Genomic DNA, 17,378 nt, shown 5'->3' on the forward strand with positions numbered 1-17,378 from the left:
CAATTCTCAGGGGTTGCCAAACGAAAATTATTGTTCTGATAGCTCAAAGGGGACGACTAGGGATGAAATATTTTGATTGGAAAGGTAGATGGCCTGACTTTTGCCTCGTCTCTTGCATGATTTCCTAGAGGGCATTTGCATAATCAAATAAAGAACTTCTTACACACGTCCGAGTTGATAGGCTGAGGGAACGTCTGTCTATCCGCCTTTGTTAGGACAAGTGCTTCGCTCGGGAGCCCCTTTTGAACGACAAATGACCTTGCCAGTTTGGAACCAAATTCACCTTTGACCTCATCTTGCAATGGCAACTTCGCTTTAGAGCTTTGTCCCTTTTTCAAAGGGCCGCCGGTGGACCTTTTTGGGCCAAGTGTCTTCGACAGCTTCGGTCACAGCACATGGCATTAAACTGCTTTTCATCAATCAGAATCAATCGTTAATGATACTGCTTTAACCAATCAACTTTCTATCTGGCAAGAAAGGGATTTTCCTTATGAAGGAATTTTTAATGAAGGCTTTTCTCAATGAATGGATTTCTCAAAGACGGGATTTGAAAGCTTTCTCAGAGAAGGAAAATGAAGGCTTTCTCAAAGAATGGATTTCTCAAAGACGGGATTTGAAAGCTTTCTCAGAGAAGGAAAATGAAGGCTTTCTCAATGAAGGGATTTTTCAATGAAGGCTTCACCGGATTCCAGAACAGTGATATTCAAAGAGTCAAATAATTTTATTTTTGGCCACCGAAAGAATTTAGAATGAAATTGAAAATGATACTCAACCAATATAAACAAAATGATATCAAACAAGCAAACAAAAACAATGAAAGGATATAATTATGCATGCTATTGACAACACAAGAGCTTGATAAAGTTGTTTTAGTCAAAACTTGAAGCTAACAAAGCTATTTACACAAAACCAGTGAAAACTTTCATGAATTTTTGGCCAATGACAATCCCCAGATTTACGAAAGTCCCTTCAAGAGGGAAAACACTCGATCATCCAAATTGCGCAAAGCTCCTTTAGGACTTTCAAATTTTGTCTTTGGAGGTGGATGCTTCAAAGGCGCCTTTGTGCTCGGGAAAGGGATTTGTACTTATGCTCGGCCCTTGTTCTGCATTTCTTCTAATCACTATTTCCCCCGCCTCAATCATTTCTTGGACTTTCTGTTTAAGTGCTCTACAACCAGTAGTTGGGTGGCCAGGTGCTCCCGAATGATAGGCACAAGTATACTGTGGATTGTAGTCGGAACGGACGCCATGAGGATAAGTTGGAGGGGGAATTTCGTCGATTTTACCGGCGGCTTTTAATTGTTCATATAATTGGTCCAAAGGCCTGCCAAGATTGGTGAATGTTTGAGAACGATTTTGATCGTAGGTTTCAGTATGCTGGGGATAGTTGTAGGTGGGTCTGCTTGGTGGAGGCATTCTTGGATTGAGTGGAGGCCGATGACGGTTTTGGTGAGGATTTGGTTGAGAATTTTGGAAAGGGGCTAAAGGCGATTTGGTGTAGTTAAGGTGAGGTCGAGGACGAGTGGTATTGGTATGGTAAACAGGATGAGGGTTTGGATAATGGGGGTAAGGGTTGGAGTAGGTAGGGTTTCGTCGAAATCTGGGTTTTGGGGTAGGGTTTTGATCCCAAACAAAAGCAGTTTCCCCCTCTTGCTTTTTGAATTGTTGCTTCCTCCCATTACTACTTTGGCTTTGCAAAACTTCCACTTGAGTTTTCAGGGCAGACACATTAACAATCTTTCCAGCTTTCACGAAGTCATCATATTCCTCCAGCTTATTGACAATAGCGGCAAATGAGCATCCAGTCATGCGAAAAATTTCCTCAAAGTACGGGGGATCGTGTGCCTTAATGAAAGTTCGTATGATTTCGTCCTCAGTCATTGGTGGCTCAACTTTGGCAGCTATTTTCCTCCATCTCTTGGCATAAGTCTTGTGATCCTCGGAAGGTTTTCTTTTCGTTCCTTCCAATGTGGTTCGCGTCGGAGCCAACTCGCAATTATACTCGTATTGTCTTATAAATGCATCGGACAGGTCCAACCAAGTCTTTATCTCTTCGGGTTTCAGCTTGGAATACCAGTCGAGTGCATCCCCCTCCAGACTTTCTGGGAATAGCCTCAAAGGCAGATTTTCATCATCTGTTGGCCTACCCAACTTGTTGGCGAACAATCGGAGGTGTGTCTTGGGATTGCCCGTGCCATCATATTTATTAAACTTCGGAGTTTTGTACCCCTCAGGCAATTGTACATTTGGGAAGAGACAAAGCTCATCATAGTCCAGCACTCCTTGTTTGTTCAAACCCTGACTCTTCCTCATAAACTCATTAAAACGGTCAAGGCGTTTGAGCAGCTTTATATCAACGGGAGCGGAAGATTCCCCCATTTCTGGCTTGATTTGAACAATATGGTCGGGTAGGAATGGCTCAGCAGCAGTGTGATAAAAAGTATGTAGCTCTGGTGGTATGTTTGAAGTAGCTTGGGGTTGTGGGCCTTGTATGTAAGTAGGAAAAAATGAAGGATTAGGAGGGTAAGGGTATGGATAAGTGAAAGTTCCTTTGGGTGGAATAAGGAAAGGTGGAGTAACGGTGGTTTGAGTCGGAGGAATGACAAATGGCTCTGGCTCTGGCTGCCCGTCAGGTACAGGCTCAGGTTGAACTCCGCTGCTAATTAGCTCATCAATCAACTTCCTTTGGGTTGCCATATCGGTAGCCATCTCACCGAACTTAGTAAGCATTTCAGTTAGCTGAACCCCCAAACTCACAGTCTCAGGCTGGGCGGTAGTAGCAGACCTATCCGATTGTTCCGGTTGTGAACTCATGTTTACACGACTCCTCTGGGCTTGACTACGGGATCGCGTTATGATGGGGCTTCGACGAGAAGCTATGTTTAAATATTACCTGAGAATTTTTGAAAGATTGCCTTTAGATTCAACCCTCGCTTAATTATTCCAAAGAAAATAAAGAAAAGGAAAAGAAAAAGGCAAGAGTTAGTAGATATCCAGAAAATTCGGATGCATGTCCTATGAGGGAACCCTTTTTGTGCCAAGGGTAGGCCTAGCATGAAAATGCAATCCTCCAGAGCAGGCACTATACAATACCTGATAGATCCAATCAGCTTATGGAGTGAAAAATAATTTGAAAAATTTGGCCCATTGGAATGAGAAGAGACGTTTGTCAGAATGAGGACCTCGTCCGAAGGGATTGATCACTTTTGATCGATACAAGAACTTGCAAAAACGCACGGGTTTGACCTTTCCTATCGAAGAGATTGGAATTCGTTTTGACAACTTTTCTCAGTGAAGCACGGGTCAAAACTCCAACTGATCAAATGGCTGGATGCAATGGATGTTTTTCTCAAAATCGACTAGGTTTTCCATTTTGAAATTCGACATTGAAATCCTAATTGGTCAAATGAAATTGACAATTTATTAAAAATCGACCGGATTACCCTAAAAAGGGAAACAGGTCAAATGAATTGAATGAAATTTAATTTATCCAAAATTAATCAGATCACCCTAAAAAGGGTAAATTGATCAAATAGATTGAACGAAACTTGATTTATTCAAAATCAGCTCGGTTACCCTAAAAATGGGTAATTGGCCAAATGAATGAAATTGAATTGGTGATTTATTCAAAAATCGGCCGAATGACCCTAAAAAAGGGTAAATTGGTCAAATGAATTGACGATTTCTTCAAAATCGACCGGATGACCCTAAAAAGGGTAAATTGGTCAAATGAATTGACGATTTATTCAAAATTGACCAGATGACCCTAAAAAGGGTAAATTGGTCAAATGACCCTAAAAAAGGGTAAATTGGTCAAATGAATTGATGATTTATTGAAAATCGACCAGGTGACCCTAAAAAGGGTAAGTTGGTCAAATGAATTGATGATTTATTCAAAAATCGACCTGGTGACCCTAAAAAGGGTAAGTTGGTCAAATGAATTGATGATTTATTGAATGAATTAACAAAATGGATTGGTTGAATTGTCCGGCCATTGATTATTTCAAAATTATTGAGGTGCATTGGTCTATGACCTTCTAAAAATCAAATTTTGGCCTCAATTTATTTAACGTCTCAATAGGAGGAATCATTTGTGAATTTCTTCAAATTAATGTCCTTTACGCAAGGGATTTTTACCAATTTTTGATAAAATGGCCAAAAAGTGATTATTAGACGCTCATATTCCAAAGATCGCTCCATGAAACTGATCGAATCCCACCTTACCTTGTGCAATACCCCTTTGGATGGTACAAAATGTAAACGTGCAAGTCTCTTTGGATTAAGTATCCGAGACACAAGGTGGTTTATTCCTGACACGGGATCCCCTAAATGGCATTCCCTTTCTAGGGTTTATGCATGATGCCATTTTATTAAAGCACGTAAAACATGCAATTTGAAATGAAATCATGACCTAAAAGGACCTTTTATACGCCAAGGTAGGCTTAGAATGCTATTATTAATCTATGAATGCAATATACCAAAATCTTTAAACGTGCAATAACCTATCTACGAGGGCAGGTTCTAAAAGAAGGACATGCCAGACCTCTTATTTGCTAGGGTTTGTGAATGCAATGGGACACAAAACCAAGAAAAGTTAGTTCAGCCAGATAAATACACATAACACATTGTAGCAACAAAATCAATACAAAGAAATAAAGCAATAAAAGGGAAAGAGGGGTTGGATCCCTCCCCTCGTGAATCGTGTCCCTAATAGGGTAAGGCAGACTCTACCTTAGGTAAACTATCATGGATGCATGAGGTATCGGCTCACTAATGCAGCTAGACTTGATAAACTCAGGTCCCCGAGCCTTCAGACTTAGAAACCAAGGGTCATCAATCCCAAGGTTCCTCGGCGAGCCTTCAGACTTAGAAACCAAGGGTCATCAATCCCAAGGTTCTTTGTCGGTGGCTCGAGCGATTCCCCAAACACCGCTACGCACACATCGTGTCGCGGTCACAAGTCCAAGTGAGTCGCCTAAAATCCTAATAGGGTGGAGTGGCGTGACAAGCCACTAAAAGGAAAAATAAAGAAGGGATAAATATAAAGCGTATGCACGTATGCTTAGTGCTCATTTGGAGGGGAGGGATCAAGAACCAATGCGAGGCTCTAGGGTATGTTCCCCCACCCAAATGCAATGCAAAGCGCTACATGAAACAAGTAAAATATACATCCAATCAACCAATCATACATACGTGAGCGAGGGAGTAGTTTGATACGCATACGAGGACAAAAAGCCCTAAAATGAGAAATGCAACCCTAATATCCACATGCTATACATAAAAGGGGTAGAAAAAGGAAAAGAATGGCTAAATCAAATGCTTGGACCCACTTAGGAAGTCCCCAGTGGAGTCGCCAACTGTCGCGCCCCACTTTTTGATGAATGTGTGTGGTGTGTGTAGTGTATGTGTGAACGTGTGCAAAATGAAAATAAAGGCCATGGGACTCGATAATGCGACGATTTGGCCATATAAAGTTCAAAAAGGGTTTTTTGTATCAAAAATGGAGTCGCCACTTGGTATAGAGTTAGGGTGTACCAAGTCACCCAAAAATGATTTTTGTTTTTGAATGAAAAAAGTAAATAAACCCTTTTAGAGAACTTTTGGGTCTACGTAACCAAAAGAGGGATCGGGGGTCACATTTGACGAAGGGGAAGGCAAGGATAAAAATCCAAGGCACCCCTTCGACCTAGCCAAGGCTAGTTGCGTGACTTAAACCAATTTTCCTAATTTTTCTACCCAAGGTATGTATCGCGTGTTGGATATGTCTATATGAATGCAAAAACCTAGACCTAGGGGGACATGGGGGAAATTTCTCTTCAAAGGTTGAGTGGTGCCAATCACATTAATTGTGAAGCCCAATAATGATCCTTTGGAGAGGTCACACGTAATCCTAAATGACGTAAAATGAGTGGAATGCATGCCATGTGAAAGTGTGAGTTTGTGTGAAGTGAGAAAATGATAAAAGTAATAAGATATAAGTGGAGGTGTGCAAATGTCTTTACAAGGTAAGGTAAGTGAAGAATAATAAGGTGAAAACGCCATTAAGTGCATGTGTGCGAGTGATATGGTATAGAGTGTAAGTAGTTGAATAAAAACGTGTAAAATGAAAGTAGTGTGAAGTGAGACTATAGAAAGAGGAATGGAATATACAGTAAGTGATAGTGAATGAATGAAATGCGTGAATCCTATAGGAATGCATCAAAACGGGAACGGGGAGTCCTAACTTTGTGACTTGATTTTTCCTTTGATAGAAGGGGGAACTAGCGTGCTAAGGCTATCGAGTAGCCACACTCGCTCGTTTCCCTTATCAGAAGGGGACTCTTCAGGCAAATGTACCCTAACTAGCATGAGATGCAAGACCTAAAGTGAGGGGCAAGGGGAATCGAGGAGCATGCCAGATGATAAAACTAAGGAAAAATGCATGATATGTAGTGAACAGGCAAACAATGCATTAATGAAAAACAAAGGAAAAATCCTATTGGGTCTAGCGTTGGACTAGCCCTTTCTATGAATTCCTACTAGCATTAGACTAGTGGAAACAAAAAAAAAAGCCACAACTAGCGTTGGACTAGTGTGGTGACGTACATTCATCCATTCCATTCATCCACACTATGGAAAGCGAGTAGACATGCAAATCACTTATAAACACGTAGCACATAACACTTAGCATGCTCGACTAGATGCAAGGCCCTAGCAAAGCAAATTAACACGTAGCAACTAAGCATGCAAGACACATAAAGCAATTAAAGCCCTAACTATTACATTTGCTAGCTAGGCACATGTCTTCAACAGGTCTTCATCGAATACTCCTCCAAGCCCTATCTATTACAAGCCAAGAGGTGTACACATACCCCATAATGAAATACTTAAATAAAAGGCAAAAGTAAATAAAATAAATGCAAAGAATTGAGGAAAGGCAAGGAAAGCAACGTAGACATGCAATTCACATAACACGCAGGAGCACGTAGGGACAAATGAAGTGCAAATATAAGGGATAGAGTGTACCTCCCTTGAAGCGATGCCCTAACGTAGTGAAATTACTAACTTACCCTCCAAAATAATAAAAAGGTCAAGGTACCACTTAAATTATCAAATAAACCAGAGAAAATGGAAATAAACGCCAAATTGAATCACTCGTACTTAACCAATTAAGACAAACAAAGACCCAATTGAAAAGAATTAAAAAGGGACTAAAAACTAAGGGACTAAAAAAACATAAAATAAAATTAAGAATCTAAGGTGAAACATACCAAATCAAACAAGAAAATTCACAAAGAGGTAAATGAGGAACAATTTGCTAGTATCGAGGCAACAAAATGTCAAAAAATCCAAGAAAAATCAACTTGACTACAAATCTAGGAAAAAGAAATTATTAGACCCTTCAAACTCATTCTACAACCCCTTAAGTATCCACCCAAAACAAATCAAGATGTATTAAAGAGGAAATGGCATGTTAGGAGGACAAAATTAATTCAGTTTTCCAAATAATTGGGCCATGGAAGCATTAGATGGAAGCCAAAGGGTTGGAGTGCAATTTTTGAAAGTCATTTTACATGCAAGTTTCATGCAACCACGTAAAGAATGCTTCTGCAAATATTTTTCTTAGGCTTTGAAGCCTTACACTTTGCATGACAGATTTTCTAAGAAAACAAGACAAAATTCTCAAAACAAAGTCCAACTTCAAGTTCCTACCAAATTCATCATACATGTAAGAGCCAAAATGAAGATGTTTTGTATGCAAATCTGGTACAACAAATTGGAAATCATTCCAGCAACAAAGGACTTTTAACAGCAACGAATGAAGCTTGATGCAATTTTCTTTTCCAGTCACAGCTTATCATGCAAACCAGATTTTTGATTCAACTACATGGCTTTGGTTGGATACTTTCCAATCCCAACATCATAACTCTAACTAAGCAACAAGTTACTTAACCTTAACTCCAAACAAACAAGAACAATAAAGGAGCTAATGCATTACAAAATTCTGGACAAACATTCATATGGAATGGTTCGGCAACCTAAAGTTTATTTTCCAGCAAAACATTCGGCCATTGCTCCAGTAATTCAGGTTTTAAACATGCAAACTCAAACACCTAACCTCCTACTTCCTTTCCCTCAAAACAGATTAAACATGCAACTTAGGGGGAAAGGCTTGATGTGCAATCACAAAAAAAAATAAAAAAAAAACAGAACAGAGAATGCAACTTTTTGTTCTTGCTAAGAAATTTTGTAACTACGAAACTCACGCAGGTTAAAATGCCAAAACATTTCATTAAACCCAACCATTTATTCAGCAAATGCACACATGTTTTCCAGATGTCTGTTTTAGTAATGAAGAAACCAAAAAAAATGCAGCAAAGACAACACCACGCTTCAGCTAATGTATCAAAATGCAGTGACGGACAAGGAGCAAATGACATTGTTGTGGTCTGCTATCATGCCAAACCAGCACTGCTTCAAATTACAGCCAACAAATGCGATGAAATACCACCAAGCAACCAGCAAAACAAAAGAAAATTCAAGACATTCCATGGACTCAGCAAAATGCAGCAATTTTTACTGAATGCAGCTAAAATGCAGCAAACTGTAGCGAAAGACATCACTTTCGTCTTGCTGCAATTCACCCACGAAGCATGCCCAAACATCCTACCAAGTGTAATGCACCAATGCAGTAAGGAAGCGTGAACTAGCTATTCAAACATGCAAAAATGAAAACCAGAAATTCCAACCCATTTCCCAAACCAAAGAAAACCATGATATACAAGCCAAAAGAAAAGAAAACGAAAACCAAAATGATAGGACAGAAAGGCCGTGCGAAGTCTGGAAAAATCTGAATAGATGTCACTCAAAGTTGGGAACTTTCAACCATTTTCCTTCGACTAAAACCCAACCATACAAGAGCCGACTCATTAACCCAACACTAGACTCATCGTTATTCAAACAAAAGACACCAAACCCAAGCAGAAACCACCAGTCAATTCTGAAGCATAAAAAAGAAAAGAGACGGAACCAGAAAATCAGCAAACAGAATGCAAGTCATAACATAAAGGAAGCAGCTTTTAGCTATAAAAGATGAAAAAGTACCTGGACCACGAGATGGAATGTGGAATGACCAAGGAGAACTCAGATGATCTTCCCCTAAGATTGAACGCTGCAGGTGGCTCCGTCGCCTCCCCTTTAGCGCGGTTTTCCGATGGATTTGAGTGGTGATTTCTCTTCCAAGAACAGCCGCAGGTGGTGGTGAGATTCTCCCGTTCAGCCTTGCTTTCACTCAGCTGTTAATTCCCTTTCTGCTCAAAGACTCTCGCCGCTAATCCTTTTCCTCTCAGATTTCAGCCGCTATCTCTCTATCTCTCTTTCTCGTTTCTTTTCTTTCAGAACCCACGCCGCCAATCTCTTGCTTGCTTTGTTCTTCCTTCAGATTTTTTAGCCATCACTTAATGCCCAGATCCCTTTCTCTCCGCCTTCTCTCGGGTTTTTCTTAGCCGCTAACTCTCTCTCACTCCAAAACCCTCGCTCAGTTTTTCTTTTAGCCTGTCGATGCTCTCCCCAAAAACCTCCTTGCGGCTGTGGTTTATTTCTCCCTTTTATATCCAGCTCTCAACCTCCTAAACCCTGTATTCAAGGGCTGGAAATCATCCCTTTCAACCCCTTTTCTCTTGGCCATTCGATGAGCATACCATTTGTCCTTTGCACGCTGCAAAAAAAATGCAGCGTGCATGCCGCGAGCCCTTTTTTTTTTTTTTTTTTTAAAAAAAAACTAATTGATTAACATTGATAATTAATTAACAAAATACACAATAATAAAGGAAAACTTAATGAAGAAAAGCTAAATTAAAATGAAATGCCAACGCTAATTATCTTTTTTCTTTTCTTCTCTTTAAAAGTAATTTTTTTATAAAAAAAAGTACTAAAAATAAATGAACACCAATAATTCGATTAATATCGGGTAAAAACAACAAAAATGGCAATTTTTGATTTTTCTTTTCATTTTAAATAACGAAACTAAATCCCAAAACAACTAAAACATATTTTTTGAATGCTTTTCTTTTCTTTTTGAGAAATTCTATGCTAAACCTAAAAAAGAGCAAAACTAAAAACTAAAATTAAAACTAACACTAAAAAATGAATAAAACCAAAATGACAAATAAAAAATAAAAATAAATAGCAAATGAACTAGACAAACTAAAAAACAAAAAATGAACAAAACTAAAATGAAATAACAACTAAAAGTGCGAAACAAACAATAATGAACTAAAATGCAAACAATCGGAAACAAAAATCATGAATTAGATGCAACATACAAAATTATTTAAAATTTGGTGTCTACAGTCCCTCTTGCATTAATTGCTTTGTACATGGTTGGTTTGTCTATGTAAATACTTTAGTTGACTCAATTTAGTGTTTAACTTTCATTCTTCATATTTAATTTTTCTTTCATGTGATTATTTGATAATTTAAGTGGTCCCTTGACCTTTTTATTATTTTGGAGGGTAAGTTAGTAATTTCACTACGTTAGGGCGTCGCTTCAAGGGAGGTACACTCTATCCTTCATTTGCACTTCATTTGACCCTACGTGCTCCTACGTGTTATGTGAATATGCATGCCTACTCCGCTTTCCTTACCTCCTTGCATGCATTTACTTGCTTCCCCTTTATGTTTTATGGGGTATGTGTACACCTCTTGGCTTGTAATAGATAGGGCTCGGAGAGCATCTGGTCCATTTCCCCTTCCCCTTTATGTTTTATGGGGTATGTGTACACCTCTTGGCTTGTAATAGATAGGGCTCGGAGAGCATCTGGTCCACTTCCCCTTCCCCTTGGTTGCTTGCTTTCGTTGCCACATGTTTAATTGCTTTATTAGGCTCTTGCATCTAGTCGAGCATGCTAAGTGTTACGTGCTATGTGTTTACGAGCGTTTTGGCATGTCTACTTGCTTTCATAACTATGAATGAATGGAATGGATGAATGTACGTCACCACACTAGTCCAACGCTAGTTGTGGCTCATTATTTCATTAGGACTTCATAGAAAGGGCTAGTCCAACGCTAAACCCAATAGGATTTTTCCTTTGTTTTTCATTAGTACATTATTTGCCTGTTCACTACATATCATGCATTTTTCCTTAGTTTTATCATCTGGCATGCTCCTCGAACCTCTTTTCCCCTCATTTTAGGATTTTTGCATCTCATACTAGTTATAGGGTTTATTTGCTTGAAAGTCCCCTTAAATATGGGATATAGACGAGTGTGGCTTTTTCTAAGCCTTAGCACGCTTATATTCCCTCTATCAAAGGAAAAATCAAGTCACAAAGTTAAGAGTCCCCGTACCCGTTTTGCTTGCATTCCCATAGGATTCATGCATTTCATTCATTCACTATCACTTACTTTATATTCCATTCCTCTTTCTACATTCTCACTTCACACTACTTTCACACTACTTTCTACATTCTCACTTCACACATGCACCTTATGGCATTTTTCACCTTATTATTCTTTACTTACTTTACCTTGCAAAGACATTTGCACACCTCCACTTATATCTTATTACTTTTATCATTTTTCTCACTTCACACAAACTCACACTTTCACATGGCATGCATTCCACTCATTTTACGTCATTTAGGATTACGTGTGACCTCTCCAAAGGATCATTATTGGGCTTCACAATTAATGTGATTGGCACCACTCAACCTTTGAAGAGAAATTTCCCCCATGTCCCCCTAGGTCTAGGTTTTTGCATTCATATAGACATATCCAACACGCGATACATACCTTGGGTAGAAAAATTAGGAAAAATTGGTTTAAGTCACGCAACTAGCCTTGGCTAGGTCGAAGGGGTGCCTTGGATTTTTATCCTTGCCTTCCCCTTCGTCAAATGTGACCCCCGATCCCTATTTTGGTTACGTAGACCCAAAAGCTCTCTAAAAGGGTTTATTTACTTTTTCATTCAAAAACAAAAATCATTTTTGGGTGACTTGGTACACCCTAACTCTATACCAAGTGGCGACTCCATTTTTCAAAAAACCCTTTTTGAACTTTATATGGCCAAACCGTCGCTTTATCAAGTCCCATGGCCTTTATTTTCATTTTGCACACGTTCACACCACACTACACACACAACACATTCATTCGAAAAGTGGGGCGCGACAGTTGGCGACTCCACTGGGGATTTCCTAAGTGGGTCCAAGCATTTGATTTAGCCATTCTTTTCCTTTTTCTACCCTTTTTATGTATAGCATTGGATATTAGGGTTGCATTTTCCATTTTTAGGGCTTTTTGTTATCCAACTACTCCCTCGCTCACGAATATGTGATTGGTTGATTGGATGTATGTTTACTTGTTTATCTCGCGCTTGCATTGCATTTGGGAGGGGGTGTGTCACCTTTAGAGCCCCGCGTGGTTCTCAACCCTTTCCCTCAAAATAGGGGAACACTTCATACGTGCACGTTTACTTGCTTTTATCCCATTTTATTTTATTTTTCGTGGGCTCTTTCCCACACCGCTTTGTAGGATTAGGAATGATTTCTCTGGGTATGTGGATGGTGTGCCTTGCGCCCATAGCAATACCTGGGGGATCGCTCGAGCCACCGACCGAGGGTCTTGGGATTGATGACCCATTCCCTTAGGTCTGAAGGCTTGGGGACCTTTTAAGCCTTATCGAGTCTAGTCGCATTAGTGAACCCCAACCTCATGCATCCATGTTAGAATTTTTCTAGGTTAGAGTCAGCCTCACCCTATTTTAAGCACATTAGGCACGAGGAAAGGGGTTCCACCCCTTTTACCTGCTTTATTGTATTTCTTTTCCTTAATTGCTCCCAATGTGTTATGTGTACTATCAATTGCACTAACCATTCTTTTGTTTTCTTGGCTTGCATTCATGTGCCTTAGCAATAAGAGGCCTTTTGGCACTCTTTTAGTGACTCACCCACTAGATAACTCACATGTTTAAATTTCAGTCATTATACTTAATAAATACATTTCATTTTAGACCTTTTCCCCCTCGATGCATTATTTATGTCCTTTAGGTCATATTTGTCACATATTTACATCGCTTTAATAACTGGCATCATGCATAAACCATAGAAAGGGAATGCCACATAGGGAATCCCGTGTTTAGGAATAAGCCACCTTGTGTCTCGGATACTTAATCCAGTGAGACTTGCACGTTTACATTTTGTACCATCCAAAGGGGTAGTGCACAAGGTAAGGTAGGATCCGATCATTTTCATAGAGTGATCTTTGGAATATGAGCATCTAATAATCACTTTTTGGCCATTTTATCAAAAATTGGTAAAAATCCCTTGCGTGAAGGACATTAATTTGAAGAAATTCACAAATGATTCCTCCTATTGAGACGATAAATAAATTGAGGCCAAAATTTGATTTTTAGAAGGTCATAGACTAATGCACCTCAATAATTTTGAAATAACCAATGGCTGGACAATTCAACCAATTCATTTGGCCAATTCATTCAATAAATCATCAATTCATTTGACCGATCTACCCTTTTTAGGGTCACCTGGTCGATTTTTGAATAAATCGCCTATTCATTTGACCAATTTACCCTTTTTAGGGTCATCTGGTTGATTTTAAATAAATCGCCTTTTCATTTGACCAATTTACCCTTTTTGGGTGATTCGATCGATTTTGAATAAATCGTCCATTCATTTGACCAATTTACCCTTTTAAGGGTCATTCGGCCGATTTTTGAATAAATCACTAATTCAATTTCATTCATTTGGCCAATTTACCCATTTTTAGGGCAACCGAGCCGATTTTGAATAAATCAAGTTTCGTTCAATCTATTTGATCAATTTACCCTTTTTAGGGTGATCTGATTAATTTGGATAAATTAAATTTCATTCAATTCATTTGACCTGTTTCCCTTTTTAGGGTAATCCGGTCGATTTTTAATAAATTGTCAATTTTATTTGACCAATTAGGATTTCAATGTCGAATTTCAAAATGGAAAACCTAGTCGATTTTGAGAAAAGCATCCATTGCATCCAGCCATTTGATCAGTTGGAGTTTTGACCCGTGCTTCACTGAGAAAAGTTGTCAAAACGATTTCCAATCTCTTCGATAGGAAGTTCGTCAAGGTCAAACCCGTGCGTTTTTGCAAGTTTTTGTATCGATCAAAAGTGATCAATCTCTTCTCATTCCAATGGGCCAAATTTTTCAAATTATTTTTCACTCCATAAGCTGATCGGATCCATCAGGTATTGTATAGTGCCTGCTCTGGAGGATTGCATCATCATTCTAGGCCTACCCTTGGCACAAAAAGGGCTCCCCCCATAGGACATGCATCCGAATTTTCTGGATATCTACTAACTCTTGCCTTTTTCTTTTCCTTTTCTTTATTTTCTTTGGAATAAATTAAGCGAGGGTTGAATCTAAAGGCAATTCCTTTTAAAATTCTCAGGTAATATTTAAAAATAGCTTCTCGTCGAAGCCCCATCATAACGCGATCCCGCAGTCAAGCCCAGAAGAATCGTGTAAATATGAATTCAGAACCGGAACAGTCGGATAGGTCTGCTACAACCGCCCAACCTGAGACTGCAAGTTTGGGGGTCCAACTGACCGAGATGCTTACGAAGTTTGGTGAGATGGCATCTGAAATGGCCGCCCAAAAGAAATTAATCGATGAGCTTATCAGTAGCGGAGTTCAACCCGAGCCTGTACTCGTCAGTCAATCGGGGCCAGAATCATTGGTCGTGCCCACAACCCAAACCACTTCTACTCCACCCTTCATCATTCCATCCGAAGGAACTTTCACCTATCCCACCATAAATTTGCCATACACTTACCCTCCTAACCCTTCGTTCTTTCCTACTCACATGCAAGGTCCCCAACCGCAAATCACTTCGAACATACCCCCCGAGCCTCATACCTTTTATCACACTGCTTTTGAGCCATTCCTACCCGACCATATTGTTCAAACCAAGCCAGAACTGGGGGAATCTTCCGCTCCCGTTGATATAAAGCTGCTCAAACGCCTTGACCGTTTTGATGAGTTTATGAAGAGGAGTCAGGGGTTGAACAAGCAAGGAGTCCTGGATTATGATGAGCTTTGTCTCTTTCCAAAAGTGCAATTGCCTGAGGGGTTCAAAACCCCTAAGTTTAATAAGTACGATGGAACTGGCAATCCCAAAACGCATCTCCGCCTGTTTGCTAACAAATTGGGAAGGCCCATAGATGACGAGAACCTGCCTCTAAGGTTGTTCCCGGAAAGTTTGGAGGGGGATGCCCTCGATTGGTATTCTAATCTGAAGCCCGAAGAAGTAAAAACCTGGATCGACTTGTCCAAAGCTTTTGTAAGGCAATACGAGTATAACTGCGAGCTGGCTCCTACACGAACCACGTTGGAAGGGACAAAGAGGAAGCCTTCTGAAGATCATAAAACCTATGCTAAAAGATGGAGGAAAATAGCTGCAAAAGTCGAGCCACCAATGACTGAAGATGAAATCATTCGCACCTTCATTAAAGCACATGATCCGCCGTACTTTGAAGAAATTTTCCGCATGACTGGATGCTCATTTGCCGCAATTGTTAATAAGCTTGAGGAATTTGATGATTTCGTGAAAGCTGGAAAGATTGTAAATGTGTCTGCCCTCAAATCACAGTTGGATGCTTTGCAAAGCCAAGGTAGTAATGGGAAGAAGCAACAATTCCAAAAGAAAGAAGGGGAAACTGCTTTTGTCTGGAATCGAAACCCTGTTCCAATACCCAGACCTCGACAATACCCTACCTACTCAAACCCTTACCCTTGCTATTCAAACCCTCATCCTGTTTATCACATTAATATCCCTCATCCTCGACCTCGACCAAGTTACCTAAACACACCTACAACACCATTCCATATTTCTCCACATAACTTTCAAACTAGACCTCGCTCTCCTTATCATCCAAGACCCACCTTACCCGCCAACCATAATTACAACTATCAACAAATCGCTGGCATCCGAGACCCGGCCCGATATAGAACTTTTACCAATTTAGGTCGGCCCTTGGATCAACTGTATGAGCAGCTCAAGGCCGTGGGGAAAATTGGTACAATACCTCCTAAAGTCTATACTAAAGGAGTTCCCCCTGGTTATAATCCTCAATCTTTTTGTGCCTACCATTCTGGAGCTCCTGGACATTCTACTGTCAATTGTTGGGTACTTAAACACAGAATCCAAGACATGATTGAGGCCGGAGACATAATTTTGAAAGGAAGGGAAGAACAAGGACCAAATATAAGTACAAATCCTTTTCCTGAACACAAGGACACCTTTGAGGCATCCACCTCCAATGACGAAATTTGAAAGAGCTCTTCACAATTTGGATGGCTGACTATCTTCCTTCTCGAAGGGAATTTTGATAAATCTAGGGGTTGTCATTTGCTAAAATTCAGGAAAACTTTTTCTTGCATATGTACATAGCTTAATGAAAGCATCTTTTGCAATTTGATTATTTGTTTATTTGATTATTGCTTTGGATTTTTTGTTAATTCTTTGAGATGGCCAAAGGTGAAGTTATTTGACTCTTTTGAATATCACTGTCTAGGAATTTGATGAAACCCTTTATTGAAAATCCCTCCATTAAAAAGCCCTCATTGAGAAATTCCTTCATTGAGAAAGCCTTCATTAAGAAAATCCTTCATTGAGAAAGTTTTCATTGAGAAAAACCATTGAAAAATCCCTTCATTAAAAATCACTTCACTGGAAAAATCCCTTCATTAAGGAATCCCGTCACTGGAAAAATTCTTTCATTTGAAAATTCCTTCATTGAAAAATCCTTCATTGGAGAAAATCTCTTTCCGGCCAGGTTGGAAGTTGATTGGTTAAAACAGTGTCATTAACGATTGATTCTGATTGATGAAAAGGAGTTGAATGCTATGTGCCATGACCAATATTGTCAAAATGCATGGCCTATGTTCATAACAAAAGGGTCCGCCACCGATATCCTGAAGAAGGGAACAAAGTGCTAATGTGATTCAAATTGACAAAGCTTATTGGATGTTCAAGAGGTATTGCCTGGAGGAGTACTCATTTTGGGCAGAAATGGAAGGACAGACATTCCCTCGACCTATCAACTCAGACATGTGTAAGAAATTCTTTATTTGATTATGCAAATTCCTTCTAGGAAATCATGCAAGAGACGAGGCAAAAGTCAGGCCATCTTCCTTTCCAATCAAAACATTTCATCCCTAGTCGTCCCTTTTGAGTTATCAGAACAATAATTTTTTCGTTTGGCAGCCCCTGAAGATTGCAAACCCCACACTGGGGCAAATTCATTTTGAAAAGAGAGGATTAGAAGGGGAAAGCCCTACACTGGGGCAAATTTATTTTTGAAAATGCGGAAAAAAAAAGAGAAAAGAGATGAAAAGGGAAA

The sequence above is a fragment of the Coffea eugenioides genome, chromosome 11 (genome assembly GCF_003713205.1).
Source record: "Coffea eugenioides isolate CCC68of chromosome 11, Ceug_1.0, whole genome shotgun sequence".
Lineage (NCBI taxonomy): Eukaryota > Viridiplantae > Streptophyta > Magnoliopsida > Gentianales > Rubiaceae > Coffea > Coffea eugenioides.